Below are 14,594 nucleotides of genomic sequence, written 5' to 3'. Positions count from 1 at the left end.
GCCAAGAGGTAGGTGAGCTGCGGGTGCCTACAGGAGATGTGGAGTTGGCTGTCTTTGATCAGAGTTACTCCATCATGAGAACATTGGGATGACATTTTTTGCAAATTATCCTACTGACAATTCTGTAGTGTATTTCCAGAATTCCCAGAGAGATTAAATATGACTTCATGTGGCCTAGAATATCCTCCCTATTAATTGTCTGTAACCCTAGGACCTTTGCCCCAGAGTTCATGTGTTTTCTCATAGGACTGAGCTCATGTCGGTACCTAGTGCAGTTCACAAGAGAGATTTAAACAAGCCCGTTTCAAAAAACAAAACCTTACAAAGTGGTAAAATCTAATGTAGTAGTTTTAATCACTTTGGTAGGACAGCCCTGCCTGGAGTTTGAGAAAGGAGGAAAATGGGGAGATTTCAATTGAATTTTTTACACTTTCTGGAACTGGCCTTTCTGTGGGTGAAAGCTTTCATATTGTTAATGCTACCCATTTTTGTGTCCTGGTCTAGTCCTTGCCAATACAGAAAGTCTAATTCTCTATATTCTCTCTCTCATACAGACCTAATTCGATTTGTTTCCCTGGGAGAGCTAAGCACACAACTTATTCTTTTTGAAAACTGAAACTTAAAGGATTCATTGAACTGCATCTGGTCTGTATTTCTTGACCAGCCCCAGAATCCTTTTGTCTCTCTGGGAGCAACACAGTGACAGTTACAGATCCAAAAATGATGGCCTAAACTCTGAGTTTTATTTCTACATATCTATGTTTATCTATCTGTATAATGGTGTGCAATAATGGATTAAGAAATGTGCATTCCGGGCTGAATAGCAAGCAGTGGGTGAACTTTGCAAACACCCTGTTTTAGAAGTGGGAAAACCATTTGCTTGCATTTACACTCAGCTAAAGTATTGCTTTAGAGTGATTTAATGTTCTATTAATAAGACAGTAATTTGTACAAGAACTCCTCTCCCTCATTTGACCTTTGGACTATTTAGTATTTCTCTAATATGGTAACCATTTGAAGTCAGCTTTTCAGGTTCCCCCATTGCACATCTTCTGAATAAATCTCCAGTTCAGTGTGGTATTCAAAAGGTTAATGCAGGTTAATTCAGAAGGGTTTAGTCGGAACAGAACAGTTAGAGCACCTCTCCTCTTTCGTATTGCCTTATCTGCAAATGTCCAGCCTGGTCAGCTTATCTTTCATTATACAGCCTTGAGCCAGCAACCTGTCATGATAATATGCTTGGGCTGGAAGGTCAAAGGATAGGTCTAGGATGTAACTTCTGTGGCATTTGGCTAGTGGGGTGCTGCATATTGTTTCAGATCTGGGAACATCTTACAAGACAGACCACCTTGTAATATCCCACCTCCTTCAAATCTGGAACTTTAGGCAATAGATGGCAGTGTTGTACTAAAAACTTTGGCTGGCAAGGGAAGGTGACTTCAGGGTCCTGCTGATGGCACCCTGTATCACTGCCGCAAGAAGAGTGCACCTCTTTCATCCTCAGTGCATGTACCCCCTGCGATTCCCACTCCATCAGGGCTGGGAGGCTGCTTTGCGCCCATCCCTGGGTTCACTGCCCTCTTCAGTAGCTGCATCAAGAGAGAAACGAGCTCATCCCTTTTCCTTTCTCCTTTTGGTCTTTTGTTTGTTGTCTGATGATTAATAGCTCTGTGTGAGTAATAACAAAAGAGAAAAGTTACTTGTGTGTGCTGCTGTTATTGAATAGCAGACAGATTAAATGCTGCATGGTGCTGAGTTTCCTAATGAGAGTATTTACTCGAATTTGTTTCCCTCTGTTGTGTGTGTATTTTCTCATGCTAGTAGAGAGACTCCATTAGTCAATAGGTTTTGCAAGGGACTATGTATTTTAGCAGCAAATTGTCAGTTACAATTCTTTGTTACTCGGTTTGTCCTCCAGCACTGTTTATTTCATTGTTCCCTATTAATCAAAGTAGCAGAGGTGAGGACAGCTAGGAAAACTTGTGCCGGATGTTTCTGTTCATTTATTTATGCTGTGATTTGTTAGTGTTCCCATCCCTCAGAGCCTTCGCGCACTTACTCAAGTGGATCTATGTCATCATCCCTAGGGCTACAAGAAGAAAGTGCTGATTTTTAATTTTTACTGAGCTGAAGTCTCAATTTTTTAGTTACAACAATGAAAGCCTCTATTTTGCAGTTTTGAGTGGTTCTGTACCGAGATGTTAAAAAAATTGAAGCTCACAGCCCCCTCAAAGGCAGGTCAGCCTTGTCTAATTTGGCAATAGAAGCAATAAGACGTGGATGTTAAGTGTCTTGTCCAAGGTCACACAGCAGCTCTGTAGCAGAACGGGGACTAGGGCACAGACTCCTCACCTCTACATTTTGTTTCTTCTCATCTTCTTTCCCCAGATTTAGTCACCAGACTACACTAGAAAACATGATTTTCAAGTAGAATTAAACCGTAAAAGCTGCAGGCAGAATGCTGGTTCAAGTCCCAGTGATAAATACAGACATTGAGCAGTGTTGGTCAACTATATCTCCCAGATGGAAAGACTACATTTCCCTGATCAAAACTTCATCCGTTATAAGAAAGTCTATATGTAGACCTCGATGGTTTCTTTGCATTCTTACTGGCTTTGGCCAGGAAACTGGCTTTCCTCCTTTCACTCAAGTAGCAAGTGCTGTAAATGAAGAAACTTCCTAGTTGGAATATGGAGAAAGTTCAGATTCTTGAAACAGAATAGTCCTACCAAAACTTCTTAGACTTTGGGCTTTAAGCATTTTGGAAAGGTGATGAAATGCCAGGGTTCTTTATTCAAAAAGAGAGCTGCCAAATATTTTTGGGTTAATCAAGAACTCGATAATTGTGCAGTGGTACTTTGCTACCATTGTTATTTCTCTCTTGACTTTGTGCACTGGCCTCACTCCTTGAGAACAGAGGAAATATAACAGCTCACTGTATCTGTACATTTGGAAATTGCTTTGATGTAGCCTGTGAAAAATGTTGTCTGGGCTCCTGCAATGTTATTGCTCTCCGAATCAATCAGAAACAGATTGAACAAGGATGACTGGTAGAAGGATTCAAATGCATGGCTGTGGAGAGAGACTTACGGTATCAAAAGAAAGTATTGTGCTGAAAGCTACCATAGGCTAAAGTTCCAACAAACAAGAGTGTGGAAAGATTAGAGTGACTGAGAGAAACATATACCTGTGAATATGTTGAGGTTTACAAATTAGTATTTTCACTCATACTTTAGCCCACTTCTTCCACATCTGTGACCTCCAGTTTTGCCATATAAAACCATGTGAAGCAATCAGTGCTACATGACTTTTTTCAATCTCTCACAAAGTAGGGAGCATAAATATTTGTGAATGACCAGAGATTAACAAAATTTAAAAGATATCAAAAGTGTGCAAGTATCTAATACAATTCAGATCAAGATCTTCTTGCAGGTAATCCCCAAGTGGAAAAAAGCTTTGACTGAGTGTATTAATCATTGCAAATTACTTGCTCAGCTCTAAATGCTAGGGTGATAAAGGTACCAATGTGGCTTGGTAAAGGAAGGATTAGAAATGTTTGGAAAAAGGGAAAAAAGAGGGGAAAGGAGAACACTATGGAGTCAGTTACTGCTTCTAGGGAAAAGCACATCAAAAAAGAATGACCAAAATGTTGTGTCTATGTGTAGGAGTTAAGATGGCTTTTGACAAGTGTGTTGGGAAGGAAAAGAAAAGGAGGAAAGAAATGAAAAATATTCATAAAAAGGATGAAATTAGTAAGGCTATTCTAAAGTCTGATTTACTGAGCTGCCTTTAAAAATTATATTTAATGAGGCACCAAAGAAAATGGAAGAAGAAACCAGAATCTGAAATGAAATGTCTTTTATAGCTCTTTAGGAAAACTAGGAAAGAGTGTTTTATTTTCATTGCCCTAAAAAGCCTGTCCAGCTTAAGTCCTGCAGGGCAGTGGGTGTCTTTGAAACTACTTTTGCCGTTCTTTGTGGCCAGAGTGTTCATTTAGAATTGGACTGTAAAACCTACCCAAAATATCCCTTGCCACTGAAGTCAGTAGCAGCATAGGAGCTGCAATACTGGTTTAGACTACAGATTCCACCAGTTTTTCTGTCTCCTTTTCAGCAGTGATCAGTAACAGATGCATCAGAGAAAGACACTGGATACTTGTTCAAGCACTGTATGCTGTAGTACACGCATAGTGCAAAGTTCTTTTCTAATCTGGGGCTAGCTAAAGATAGGCTTATGTCCCAAGGAGTGCAGCTTGAAATTTATAATATCTAGTAGCACTAAGGATAATAATCCATTTTATCCCCCTAGGTTCTTTGAAATGTCATGTTAAACATTCCCTGATTCTCCATACCTGCAGTGGGGCTATTCATTAAAAATTAAACAAATGTGTATGTTTGTAGGCTGGACCTGAGGTCTTTGAGAGATCAGAGCTTTGGAAAGCCATTCTACCATAACTGAGTTAGAGGCTAAGAATAATAAAATGGATATAAAGTTGCAGAGTGGCATAGGAGCCAAGGAGAAAAATGGGATTTGCACAGTGTATGTTCTGGCAGGACCTGGTAGCCTAAGCATGACTGCAGCAGTATATTAAATTTCTTAGCAATATTCCAGAAGTTACTTTCTGTGTTATCTTGTGTCAGGAACTATCTCAGTTTCCCCACTTCTGAAATTAATAGCCACCTGTTCAATTAGTGAATTCCTTTTTGTGAAGAGTTCTGATAAATGGGAAGTGCTTCATATTGGCAGTAAAGGCTACAGAATAATCATCTATGAGATTTTTCTGAAGGTCGCATGGATTTAGTCATTTACAGCCAAATTGGACAAAGTAGAGGAGATTGTTTTGTCAGCAACAGTCCTGCACTGGGATGTAATTCAGCCATACATGGAGGATCAGAACAAAACTTAAGCAATCAAATCTTGTTTAGAGATGCTAAATGGAATCAAGGTGAGGCACAGGGATTGTGTGGCATTTTTATGAAATTCACAAAGATTGTAGGGAAACATAGCCAACAACTAACCTAGAATTACTGAACTTTTTCTTTCTTCATCTCCATTAATTGATCACGGTAATATTAGAGGGTCTAGTGATTGGACAACAGTTACTGAAGGAAGAAGAAAGAAACCTGAAATCACCGTCGAGCAGGGAAGAAATCTTTACGTTCATCTTACAATGCAATCAGTTGATGTCTCCACTAAAAAAATGCCTCTTCCTATTGTGTGTCTAGAGATCTAGTCTTACATTCCACATTTCTGTCTCTTTGATTCAACAAATCTAAAGGAAAACTGAATGGTACTAGCTGTTATTAGGTCATAAATGGCAGTAACTATTGACAGCCAAAAAGTTAAACCCAGCTATTCTGGTGAAGCATGAAATAATAACTATCAATCTCTTTATTCTAACATTGGATCAGGGCCTCAGGCCTTCTTATTGTAGGCATATATCTCACTTGGCTATACAGCACTAACAAAAGGCTTTGTATACCCTACAGGTTCCTTGCTACTTTGCAAAGCATCCAGGTACCTTGCCACCTCCTCTTTTCACCACTGAAATTCTTCAGAGGTACACACTGCACCCTAGCCCTCTCCAATATAATTTCACAGAGCATAAAGAAACGCTGCTAATGTGAAATACCTTTCTCCAGGGCAAGCTGTACTGCAGTGTTCCAGACAGGTCACTGTGTTTGGGTCCCTGCCTGTTAAAACACACATAGTGAGTGCCCATTTCTGCAAGAGGCAGGTTCTATAGGTGTAAGGATGTGGAATAAAAAACAAGGATAGAGACATCAGTTATATAGCTAAATCCATGAGGTTGCCTTTTTCCTTGATTAATGCTTTTGAGGTCTGCCAGTTCTTGACACTTATTGACCCTTGGAAGAGAAAGGTGGCTTGATTCTCTCACAACAAAAATGTGCAAATGCAGAGATAAAAGTGCAATGGATGGTAGCATAATACCAGCCATTTGCACCAGTGCCAGAGATATGAGTCTTTACCCTAAGATAAGACAAAACAGTAAGTGCTCTGGGATCAGTCCTTCCTGTGTAGCCTGGAAGATGTCTACCATAATGGAAGATACCTTCATGGCCTGAACACAGACTGCAGTTCTGCTATTCAGTTTCAGCTATGATAGTTCAATTGCGTTTCATATAACATTTATTTACAAATATGCAAGAGGTGGGGACTGTATTCCAGGCAGAAAACCCAAACATGCTGTGTCAATAGCATTTAGTAAGTCAGTCAATGGCCTCCTCATCACAGATCAATTACCAATAGTGTGCTTTTTATGTTCAAATGTCTGACTAGACACAAAGTAAAGGGCAAGAAAACTGTCAGATCTCTTGCGCAGTTTACAAATGCTCTGGTTGCTCTTTTGAAATTCACTAGTTTACAAAACTGATGGACAGGTGTTGTGATGTGAAAAGTGAGAACAGATGTGCTTATGGAGCTATGATTCAGGTTTGCAAGTGTAATTTCTGGCTTGATCCCAAACTTCAAGGACAAGTAGATTGGACATGAGGCAAATTTTCTTTACTGAAAGAGTGGTTAAACATTGGAAGAGGCTGCCCAGGAAAGTGGTTGAGTCACCATCCCTGGAGGTATTTAAAAGATGTGTAGATGAGGCGCTTAGGGACCTGGTTTAGTGGGCATGGTGGTGTTGGTTTGACGGTTGGACTCGATGATCTTAGAGGTCTTTTCCAACCTTAATGATTCTATGATTCTATGACAAATTATCTGATTTGTGCTTCTACCTTACAACCCCACTGAATGATATGTGCCTTTTCCCAAGTTTATTTGTTTCTAATCAGTACTCAAATATACTAGAGCAGGCTTTGTTTATCACTGGTCTGTACATGTTCTAGTACCTTGAAGTCCCAATGTGAGTGCTGAGTGATTCAAACCATAAGGCAGCTAGAAACTTCCAACATTGTTTATTTATATAAAATAGGGGCAACTTTTGGCCTGATATAAGTAATCATAAGAACTGTATCAGAAAGCATTGCGTGTTACCAATAGTAATGTACTTTCCCACTAACAACTTAGAGATTGAGGGGACTGTCTCTTTTAAAAACAATGCTAATTCTGTTGCAGATCCAGCATTTTATCCAAGAACAGAGACAGAAGTTGAAATTATCACAGATTGCTGATTTGACAGGTGTTGATTTCTGCTTTAGTGCAATTTAAAAAATAATTATACTTTTTCCTTCTTTTGAAAAATATCACTTTGAAAATGTTAGTGGTCAGTAGACTCCTCTTGGATTAATAAGTATGATTATCTCTGGTTTTACAAATGGAGAAACAAAAATCTTGAATTTCACTCAAATCACAGAGCAATGTTAATTCTTCTTATGCAAAGAAGAGCCCATCACTCTGCTGCTTGACTGTGGAAAAGACTCAGTGGCACAGAGATTCCTATGTGAGAAAAGAAATCTGTGGAATTTATATTCCATCATGAAATTAGCCTAACTATAATTTCTGACTTCTGGGTAAATCAGCTTCTGGCAACATATTTCATATTTCCACTGCCCCTTTGGTTGTAGGGCTCACCTTTGAAAGCATTTTTGCCAACTAAAACACCAAAAGAGACAAAAACTGGGCCTGAAGCACCCCAGAAGACACGCATCTACTTCCCCAGTGAGTTTAGAGGATGCTGTGTCATAAGCTGAGCCAGTGGGGTTTTGATGATTGAGTAATCCTTCTCAGCCTTGTATCCTGCAGGGAAAGGGGCTTGGAACAACATCTAACGGCTCACAGAAACCGAAAGACTCACTCAAAGGCAGACAAAGCTGTTCACTCAAATACTTCTTTTCTGAAGTTCTACCTCAGCTCTTAGTACTTTATTAGAAGAACAGAAATGGTATATTAGGGCATCTAAATCACATTCCCTCATGTTGGTCCTCTTTAAGTTGTATAGAAATTCTTGAAAGAGGAAAAACTCATAATAAAAGATGTAGTGATTAGAATGAACTATAATCCAAGAGAATAAAACCAATACAGTGCAAACATGAGTGGAGAGGAACAACAAGTGAAAATCTGAGCTAGTATTATGATATTTTACAGCTCAGGTTCAAAATCTATAGATTTCCCCAGATGAAGTGAACAGTCCCCATGTGTCCTTGAGAAGCTAAGCATTGGGGTTGTATGCGCTTCTTTTTCTCTTCCTCTCCCTGACTTTTCATCTTAATTACATACATTGTTTTCCCTTTTACCATTAGTAAGGATAGAAAAAGTTCTGGCTCAGGAGCTCCTAGTGTTTATTGGTGTTGCATTTCAGATTCCGGCATGGTCCTGAGAAGAGGTAAGAACAAGTCATGAACTTCCTGCTTGAATCTGGAGGCAGTTTAAGAGTTTCACAGTTGAGACACAAACTTAGCTTCTTTCCGTTTTCACCCGATTCCCCTAGAATGCTAGGGGAATTCTTCTTCAGGATATTTATTACTGGTTAATAGTGCTCTAGTATAACAAAAGAATGCGATGGAGGAAATGTGCATTCAGGGCTTGCTTGCAGCCTTTTGAACTTTTTGAAAGAATGTATTCATGTTTTGCTTTCAAAAATACAGTTTATCAACTGGGTAACCATTAAACTTATACTTGGTTAAAGACTTGTTGGTAAAACTTTTACATTAAAAATTGTATTGTTGACTGATGCCTGCCTCAGATTTTCACTCAAAAAAACCTTAAAACAATCAAACCAAAACATCCAACAACTCCAGAACTTGTTGATTTATTACCTAAACTATTTTTGGTTTACAGCAGTTTTCAACTGAAAATTAGTTTTAGCTATTGTATTTTGCAGCTGAAAAGTTGGCAAAAAACCTTTCAGAATACATAAGACGAAATAGTTTCAGATCAACTCTCCTTAAATTAGAGGAAATAATTCCATATCAACTCTCCTTATAAAGGGTTGTCTATCCATTTTAAATATAATATTTTATCTACTTGTTTGTTTTCCTAAAAAACATTTATACTAATATGGCTAATTATTAATGGAAATTAGTGGTCATAAGCCAGACTTTTATTCATTCTAAAATGAGGAAAATGTTACATTTTCAGGAATTGCTGAAAACGGCAAAACAAACATCCTAACTTTTAGCCTAGTGTAACAAACGTGACTATGGTAAATACAGAGGTATCCCAAAGTGTCTCGGTATGCTAGAAATGCAAGAGGAAACACCAATAAAGAGAGAGTATTAAAAGCTAAACAGTTTGGAAAATAGTGTGTGTTTCTTAGTATTAAAAGAGGTAAGATAAATTCTTTTATTCATGTTGTATTCAGGTATGTAGGACTTTTTTCACATGTTAAGAATTTACATAGATTGCATCACAGAAATGCTTAACTGTCTCTTCTGTACTAAAACAGTGCAGCACTGACTAGTTTTTGTAATTCTGAAGAAGAATTTGAGAACAGAATCCAAGGGCACCTGAAACTGAAATCTAAGTGCTGTGATTTTTTTTGTCTCAGACATGTTAAAAAGTAGCTCTGGATGAAATGGCACTGTGTTTGTCCTTGGAGCATCAACTTTGGCTGTGTTCTTACAGGGCTCTTCCAAACACAGGAGGAGAATACGGCAGTGGCCAGCCAATAATGGCACTTGGTACAAGAGACAAATTGAAAACCTCAGAAAAAAATTCACTTCATGCTGAATCCAAAGAAAAATGTAGAGAATGAAAAAAATTGGGGAAAAAAACCCCACAAAATAAAGCAGAAAAATCTCTACAGGTCACCTTCCTGACATTTCCCTTATCCAAAACAAAATAGTTTGTGTGTTTGTATTTTAAATAATTTTTAAAATTCTTTTTGCAACAAAAGAATTGTTGAAAAGCTTTATCGTCAAATCCCCATCAAAGCATTTCAGCAATCCTAAAAATAAATTAGTATTTCTACATTTTTAACATATTTCCCCCATTTATTTGAGCTGAAAATATTCACAGAAGTTACCCTGAATTCTGTAGTTTCTACGGGATTGGGACTTCATTTTATTGCTTGTGCAAAAATGTCATCAAACCCTAGTCTGTAGCCTTGTATTCTAAAAAGTGGTTGCAGCCTGTCCTCTGCCAGCAAAGCCTGACATAATGTCTCCTGTCTAAGCAAAGGAATGCCAAAACTGGCTGAATTTACTACTTACAACTTTCTAATATTGAACAAAGTCTATTTACTGAAAGGCAGAACAAATCATATTCAGGAATAATATAAATGAGCAGTGGTTTTCTTCATTTGTAAGACGCAACTAAAAGTGACTGAACTGTGCCTAAGACTACTCCAGTGCATGTTTCTGAGGAAAATGCCATTGATTCTATTAGAGTTTTCTTAGCACTTTCTTCCCAGTTTGATGTGTTTAACTATAATATATGTCTAATTACCTGTTGAGGTTGACAGTCACTGACAATCAACCAGTGCAATGCTGTTGGCTGATTTTTTTCCACATTGAAAATGCATCAATATTTCAATGAAATCTAGTGGAAAAAAAACTATCAGGTAAATTTTTGCAAATATGTTCTCTTTTTTTGTACACTCAGTTCTACTAAATAAATGGTATGAAATCCTGTCCCCTAAACCTCAGCCCCTCTCCTTACAATCACAAGGTCACATTTCTCCCTGAACTTCAGGCCTTTCTTAATCCTCGTAAAAGTGGACATCTTAAACACGTAGTCTGTACTTGCAGGTGTAAGATCAAACTTCCATCAAAACTTGTAGAAAATGTTGGTAAAAATACTGCTCCTTTAATAGCAAAATTGGCAATTCTGCTAGCTGCTAAGTTTCATTGGCAAGAATTAATGGAAATAACGCTTGAACACATGGCATATATCAACTACAATGTAGTGTAATTGGAAATATATGCTGAGGAAGGAATGTCCAGATTAAGTTGTTAAAAAAACCCCCACATTTCTGCACAGCCTTTGTAATTGCAGTGCTCCTATTATCCTGGACGTATCTGACTGATTCATTTCCATTAAATCAGGCATTAAAAATTTCTCATTTAATAGTAGAAACATGTCTTGAAATTTAAATACAAATACCTTGATGCTCATTAGCAAGTAAACTTTGTTAGATAAATTGTTAGCAACTACGCAGAAAGTTTGTAGATGAGAATTACCTAACTACATTTGTTTGCACATTCTACAAGGAACTAGATACTCATATTTAAATTAAAAAAATGTGTTAATCGGTAATCAGATCTAGTGCTTCACAGCTTCTTCCAGTTTAGAAGTTTACAACATCCCATAAGGTCAATAAGTATTAATAACTTAATTTTACAGAATAAGCAAACAAGGCAAAAAAAAAAAATCAGCTATAAACATAACTTCTGATGAACTCGGCTCTCACATCAGTATCTTCTCTTTTTCTGCTTGATCCCACTTACTATATTTTGATTGGCAAGCTGAGTTTTTTGAGTGAAATAACTTATCACTCAGGTTACAGCTAGTATGTGTGGGGCAGTGGCTGAAGTCCAGATCTCCTAATGGTTCATCCCAAGGAAAAAATTAGGACCTGTCATTTGCCATAGTAGGTTTGAATTCTCCATGTGTTTCTATAATAAATAACACACAGTTTTAACTAAGCAGGAGAAAGTAATTAATGAACATCTGATGAAGAAGATAGTCTGGCCCTCATTAGTATCCCCAGAAACACACCTCTCTGCCCAAGGGAACTGCAGAAAATGTGCACCTCAATAAAGCTCCTAATTAAGTGCTGTGAATAAAATGAAATACACATGCAATTTCTCTTTTTTTAAGCTGCTTTTGGAAATCCCCAAGATATCCTACCAATGGCCAGAGGAAGTTTACACTCTGTATGTTTTGGATAAAGAAGCTCTGATTTAAGATGTATATACAACATTGTTTATGTCTTTGTTCTGAGACAAAGTGTATTTGGGAATGGGAAGAAGGCTGAATCATAGCACAAAGGTGAGTAATTACTGTTGGTTTTACACTGCCTTTTACAAATGGCATCACCTTTTTCCACTATGCCTGGAGAAAGCATCATTCTCCTTTCATTGTGAGAATGACAGGGAAAGTAAGTGGTGACTCAGATGCCAGAGAAATCTATTCTAAATACATCTTGTTGGAGCAGTGCATATTAGTCCGGGATGTGGGTGCGTATGTCTCTTTTCCTCTCAACATTCTTTATAGTCTACAGTTTTTCTACAAAATTAATGGAGAAGCTCCAACTAAGTATTTAGAGCATCTTTCTTTTATGGCAATATTTTTTAACTGGGTTATTGCTCCACCTTATTAATGATTAAGCAAAGAAACATTCCACAGGCCAAAGACTAAGAAGTAGTCTGGATAGACTTAGAAATAAAAAGTAAGTAGACCTACTACTGATGTACGCTTGTAGCACAGTAGTCACTGAGATCCAATTGATCCAAGCACTGTACAAACCCCACATGAAATTTTAAAACCAATACCTTCTTAGAAGAGCTTAAATTTCAAGTAATGATGTCTCTTCTCAATGTCTTCTACAAAAAAGCTTAATGATTTGACCAAGTTCATCTAAGAGCTCTCTGGCAGCAAACTTTGATTTTTCCATTTCAAGTTTGGCTTCTTAAAGCACAAGATACTCCATCTACAAGTAGCACAAGTGCAAATTTTACCCAGAAATTAACAATTTAGGATGACTTTTCTCCCTAATGAACACTTTTCCAGGGGGGCAAGGGGGGAAATCAAACTATTAATTAGATTAACATTCTTAGAGATAGCTGGAACCTGGAAGCAAACAGCAGCCTTAAGTGTGACTACTTTGAAGTTATTTTCTTGTCTTTAGTGTGTTTGTTAAAGGTTAGAGGAATCTCCAGGGCACGGCTCTTCTCTTTTTTTAATGATGAACTCAGTTTAGGAAATCAGTTAATAGTGGAGGACTTGTTCTGCTCCTCTTTTCATATACTGAGTACCATTGCATTCTTTGAGCAGTGTCAGTGATGCGTGATGCTTGAATTAAATGTCACCTTGGCTGAGGCCGTATGTCTCAGACTAGACATTTAGAGATATAACCATCTCATTGACTTGTACAGTTAAAAAAAAAGAAGATATCTAGATAGATTTAAATGACAGATTAATGTTAGAATGTGAGTGCTGATTATCCTGGACTTTATTGTCAAATTCCTAACTTTACTCTTCTGGTGAGCTTACTTATGAGAGGAGCGATGCTGGGCGCAGTTCCAACCTTTTTTTATACCAGTAAAGTCCGTTTATGGAATTTCAGCTCTCTAAATCTAGTGAGAGAATTCTCTCTTTCTACACTTCAATTATTTAGTATTTACTTCTATCAAGACTATATTCTCAAGCATATCACTGTTATCAATTATCTTGCAATAGCCAGGCTTCCTTCAGTGTGATACAGCATGCGCTGATTTGTCACCAAGTTAAGGGTTTCCTCTTCACTACAGTGCCTGAAGGAGTGAAGAGGTTAATTTATAACTTCTTGACAAAGAATGCCCTGCATTATTTAAGATCAAGATCCCTAGGGGATCTTGTCCCTTAGATTCAGAGGCATATCTTTCTTCCTTTGGGCAGGAGGCGGCTCAGACATGCTCACACAGCTCTGCAGTATTTTCCTATCCAAAGCTGCTTTCTGCATACTTTGAAAGTCTGTGGGCAAAGAGGCGATGGAGTTCCCTGAAGCCTGAGGAAAGGAAGAGGTTCATACTTCCCACCCTCCAGGTATGCAGGATGTGACAGATATGGGATGGGCGGCCCAAGCTTCCATGGCCTTTCAGTTGTGACTTCTGTGGCTGGGGATCTGAAAGCGTCTTTAAATCATCCCGGAATCCAGATTATGGTCACGGAGATGAACAGATCCCAAAGGAGGCCTTTGAAAACTCTCTGTACCTTCTTTTTTATCCCTTTAATTGGTGAATTGAGAAGATATGAATTTATCCTTGATTTGCAGGTAGCACTTGGATACTCCTTTAGCAAGTAAGACAATTTTAAAGCTGTATCGATGACTACACTCAGTAGAAAGGCTAGATACCGCACTGACATAAGAAGGAAAGCCTTTCACACCTCCTTGCTGGAAATGAAGGCCTACTTGAATGACAGACTAAGGGTAATTTGCCCTAGTTTGCCTCAGACTACCACTAAATTTGTATGAAACACATTTCCTGAATATCCCTTTGTTCACTTTTACCTTTCTTATTCACTACACCGTTTCAGTGAGAGACAGAATTATTTCTAAGTGATACACTGACACAGCTATTCTATGTAAATATAGAGCCTTAACCTAAACCTGCACAAACATGTCACCTGCAGTTGCAGTAAATGCCTGTAAGGAGCTGTCACCCTGCAGCTCTGTTAAACTTTACGTGTGTGTAAGTGTGTGCAGACACTTACTGCCCACTTGTCGTGGTTTAACCTCAGTCGGCAGCTGAGCACCACGCATCTGCTCGCTCACTCCCCCTCCCCCAGTGGGATAGGGGAGAGAATTGGAAGAGCACAAGTGAGAAAAAGTTGTGGGTTGAGATAAAAACAGTTTAATAATTGAAATAAAATGATGATGATGATAATAATAATAATAATTAATAATAATAATACACAAAGCAAGTGATTGTGTATTGCTCACCACCCGCCGACTGATGCCCAGCCAGTCCCCGAGCAGCGGG

This window comes from Aptenodytes forsteri, unplaced genomic scaffold, assembly GCF_000699145.1.
Source record: "Aptenodytes forsteri isolate BGI_AS27 unplaced genomic scaffold, ASM69914v1 Scaffold146, whole genome shotgun sequence".
NCBI classification, from domain to species: domain Eukaryota; kingdom Metazoa; phylum Chordata; class Aves; order Sphenisciformes; family Spheniscidae; genus Aptenodytes; species Aptenodytes forsteri.
The sequence above is the reverse complement of the archived record's forward strand: the minus strand, read 5'-3'. Positions refer to the sequence as shown.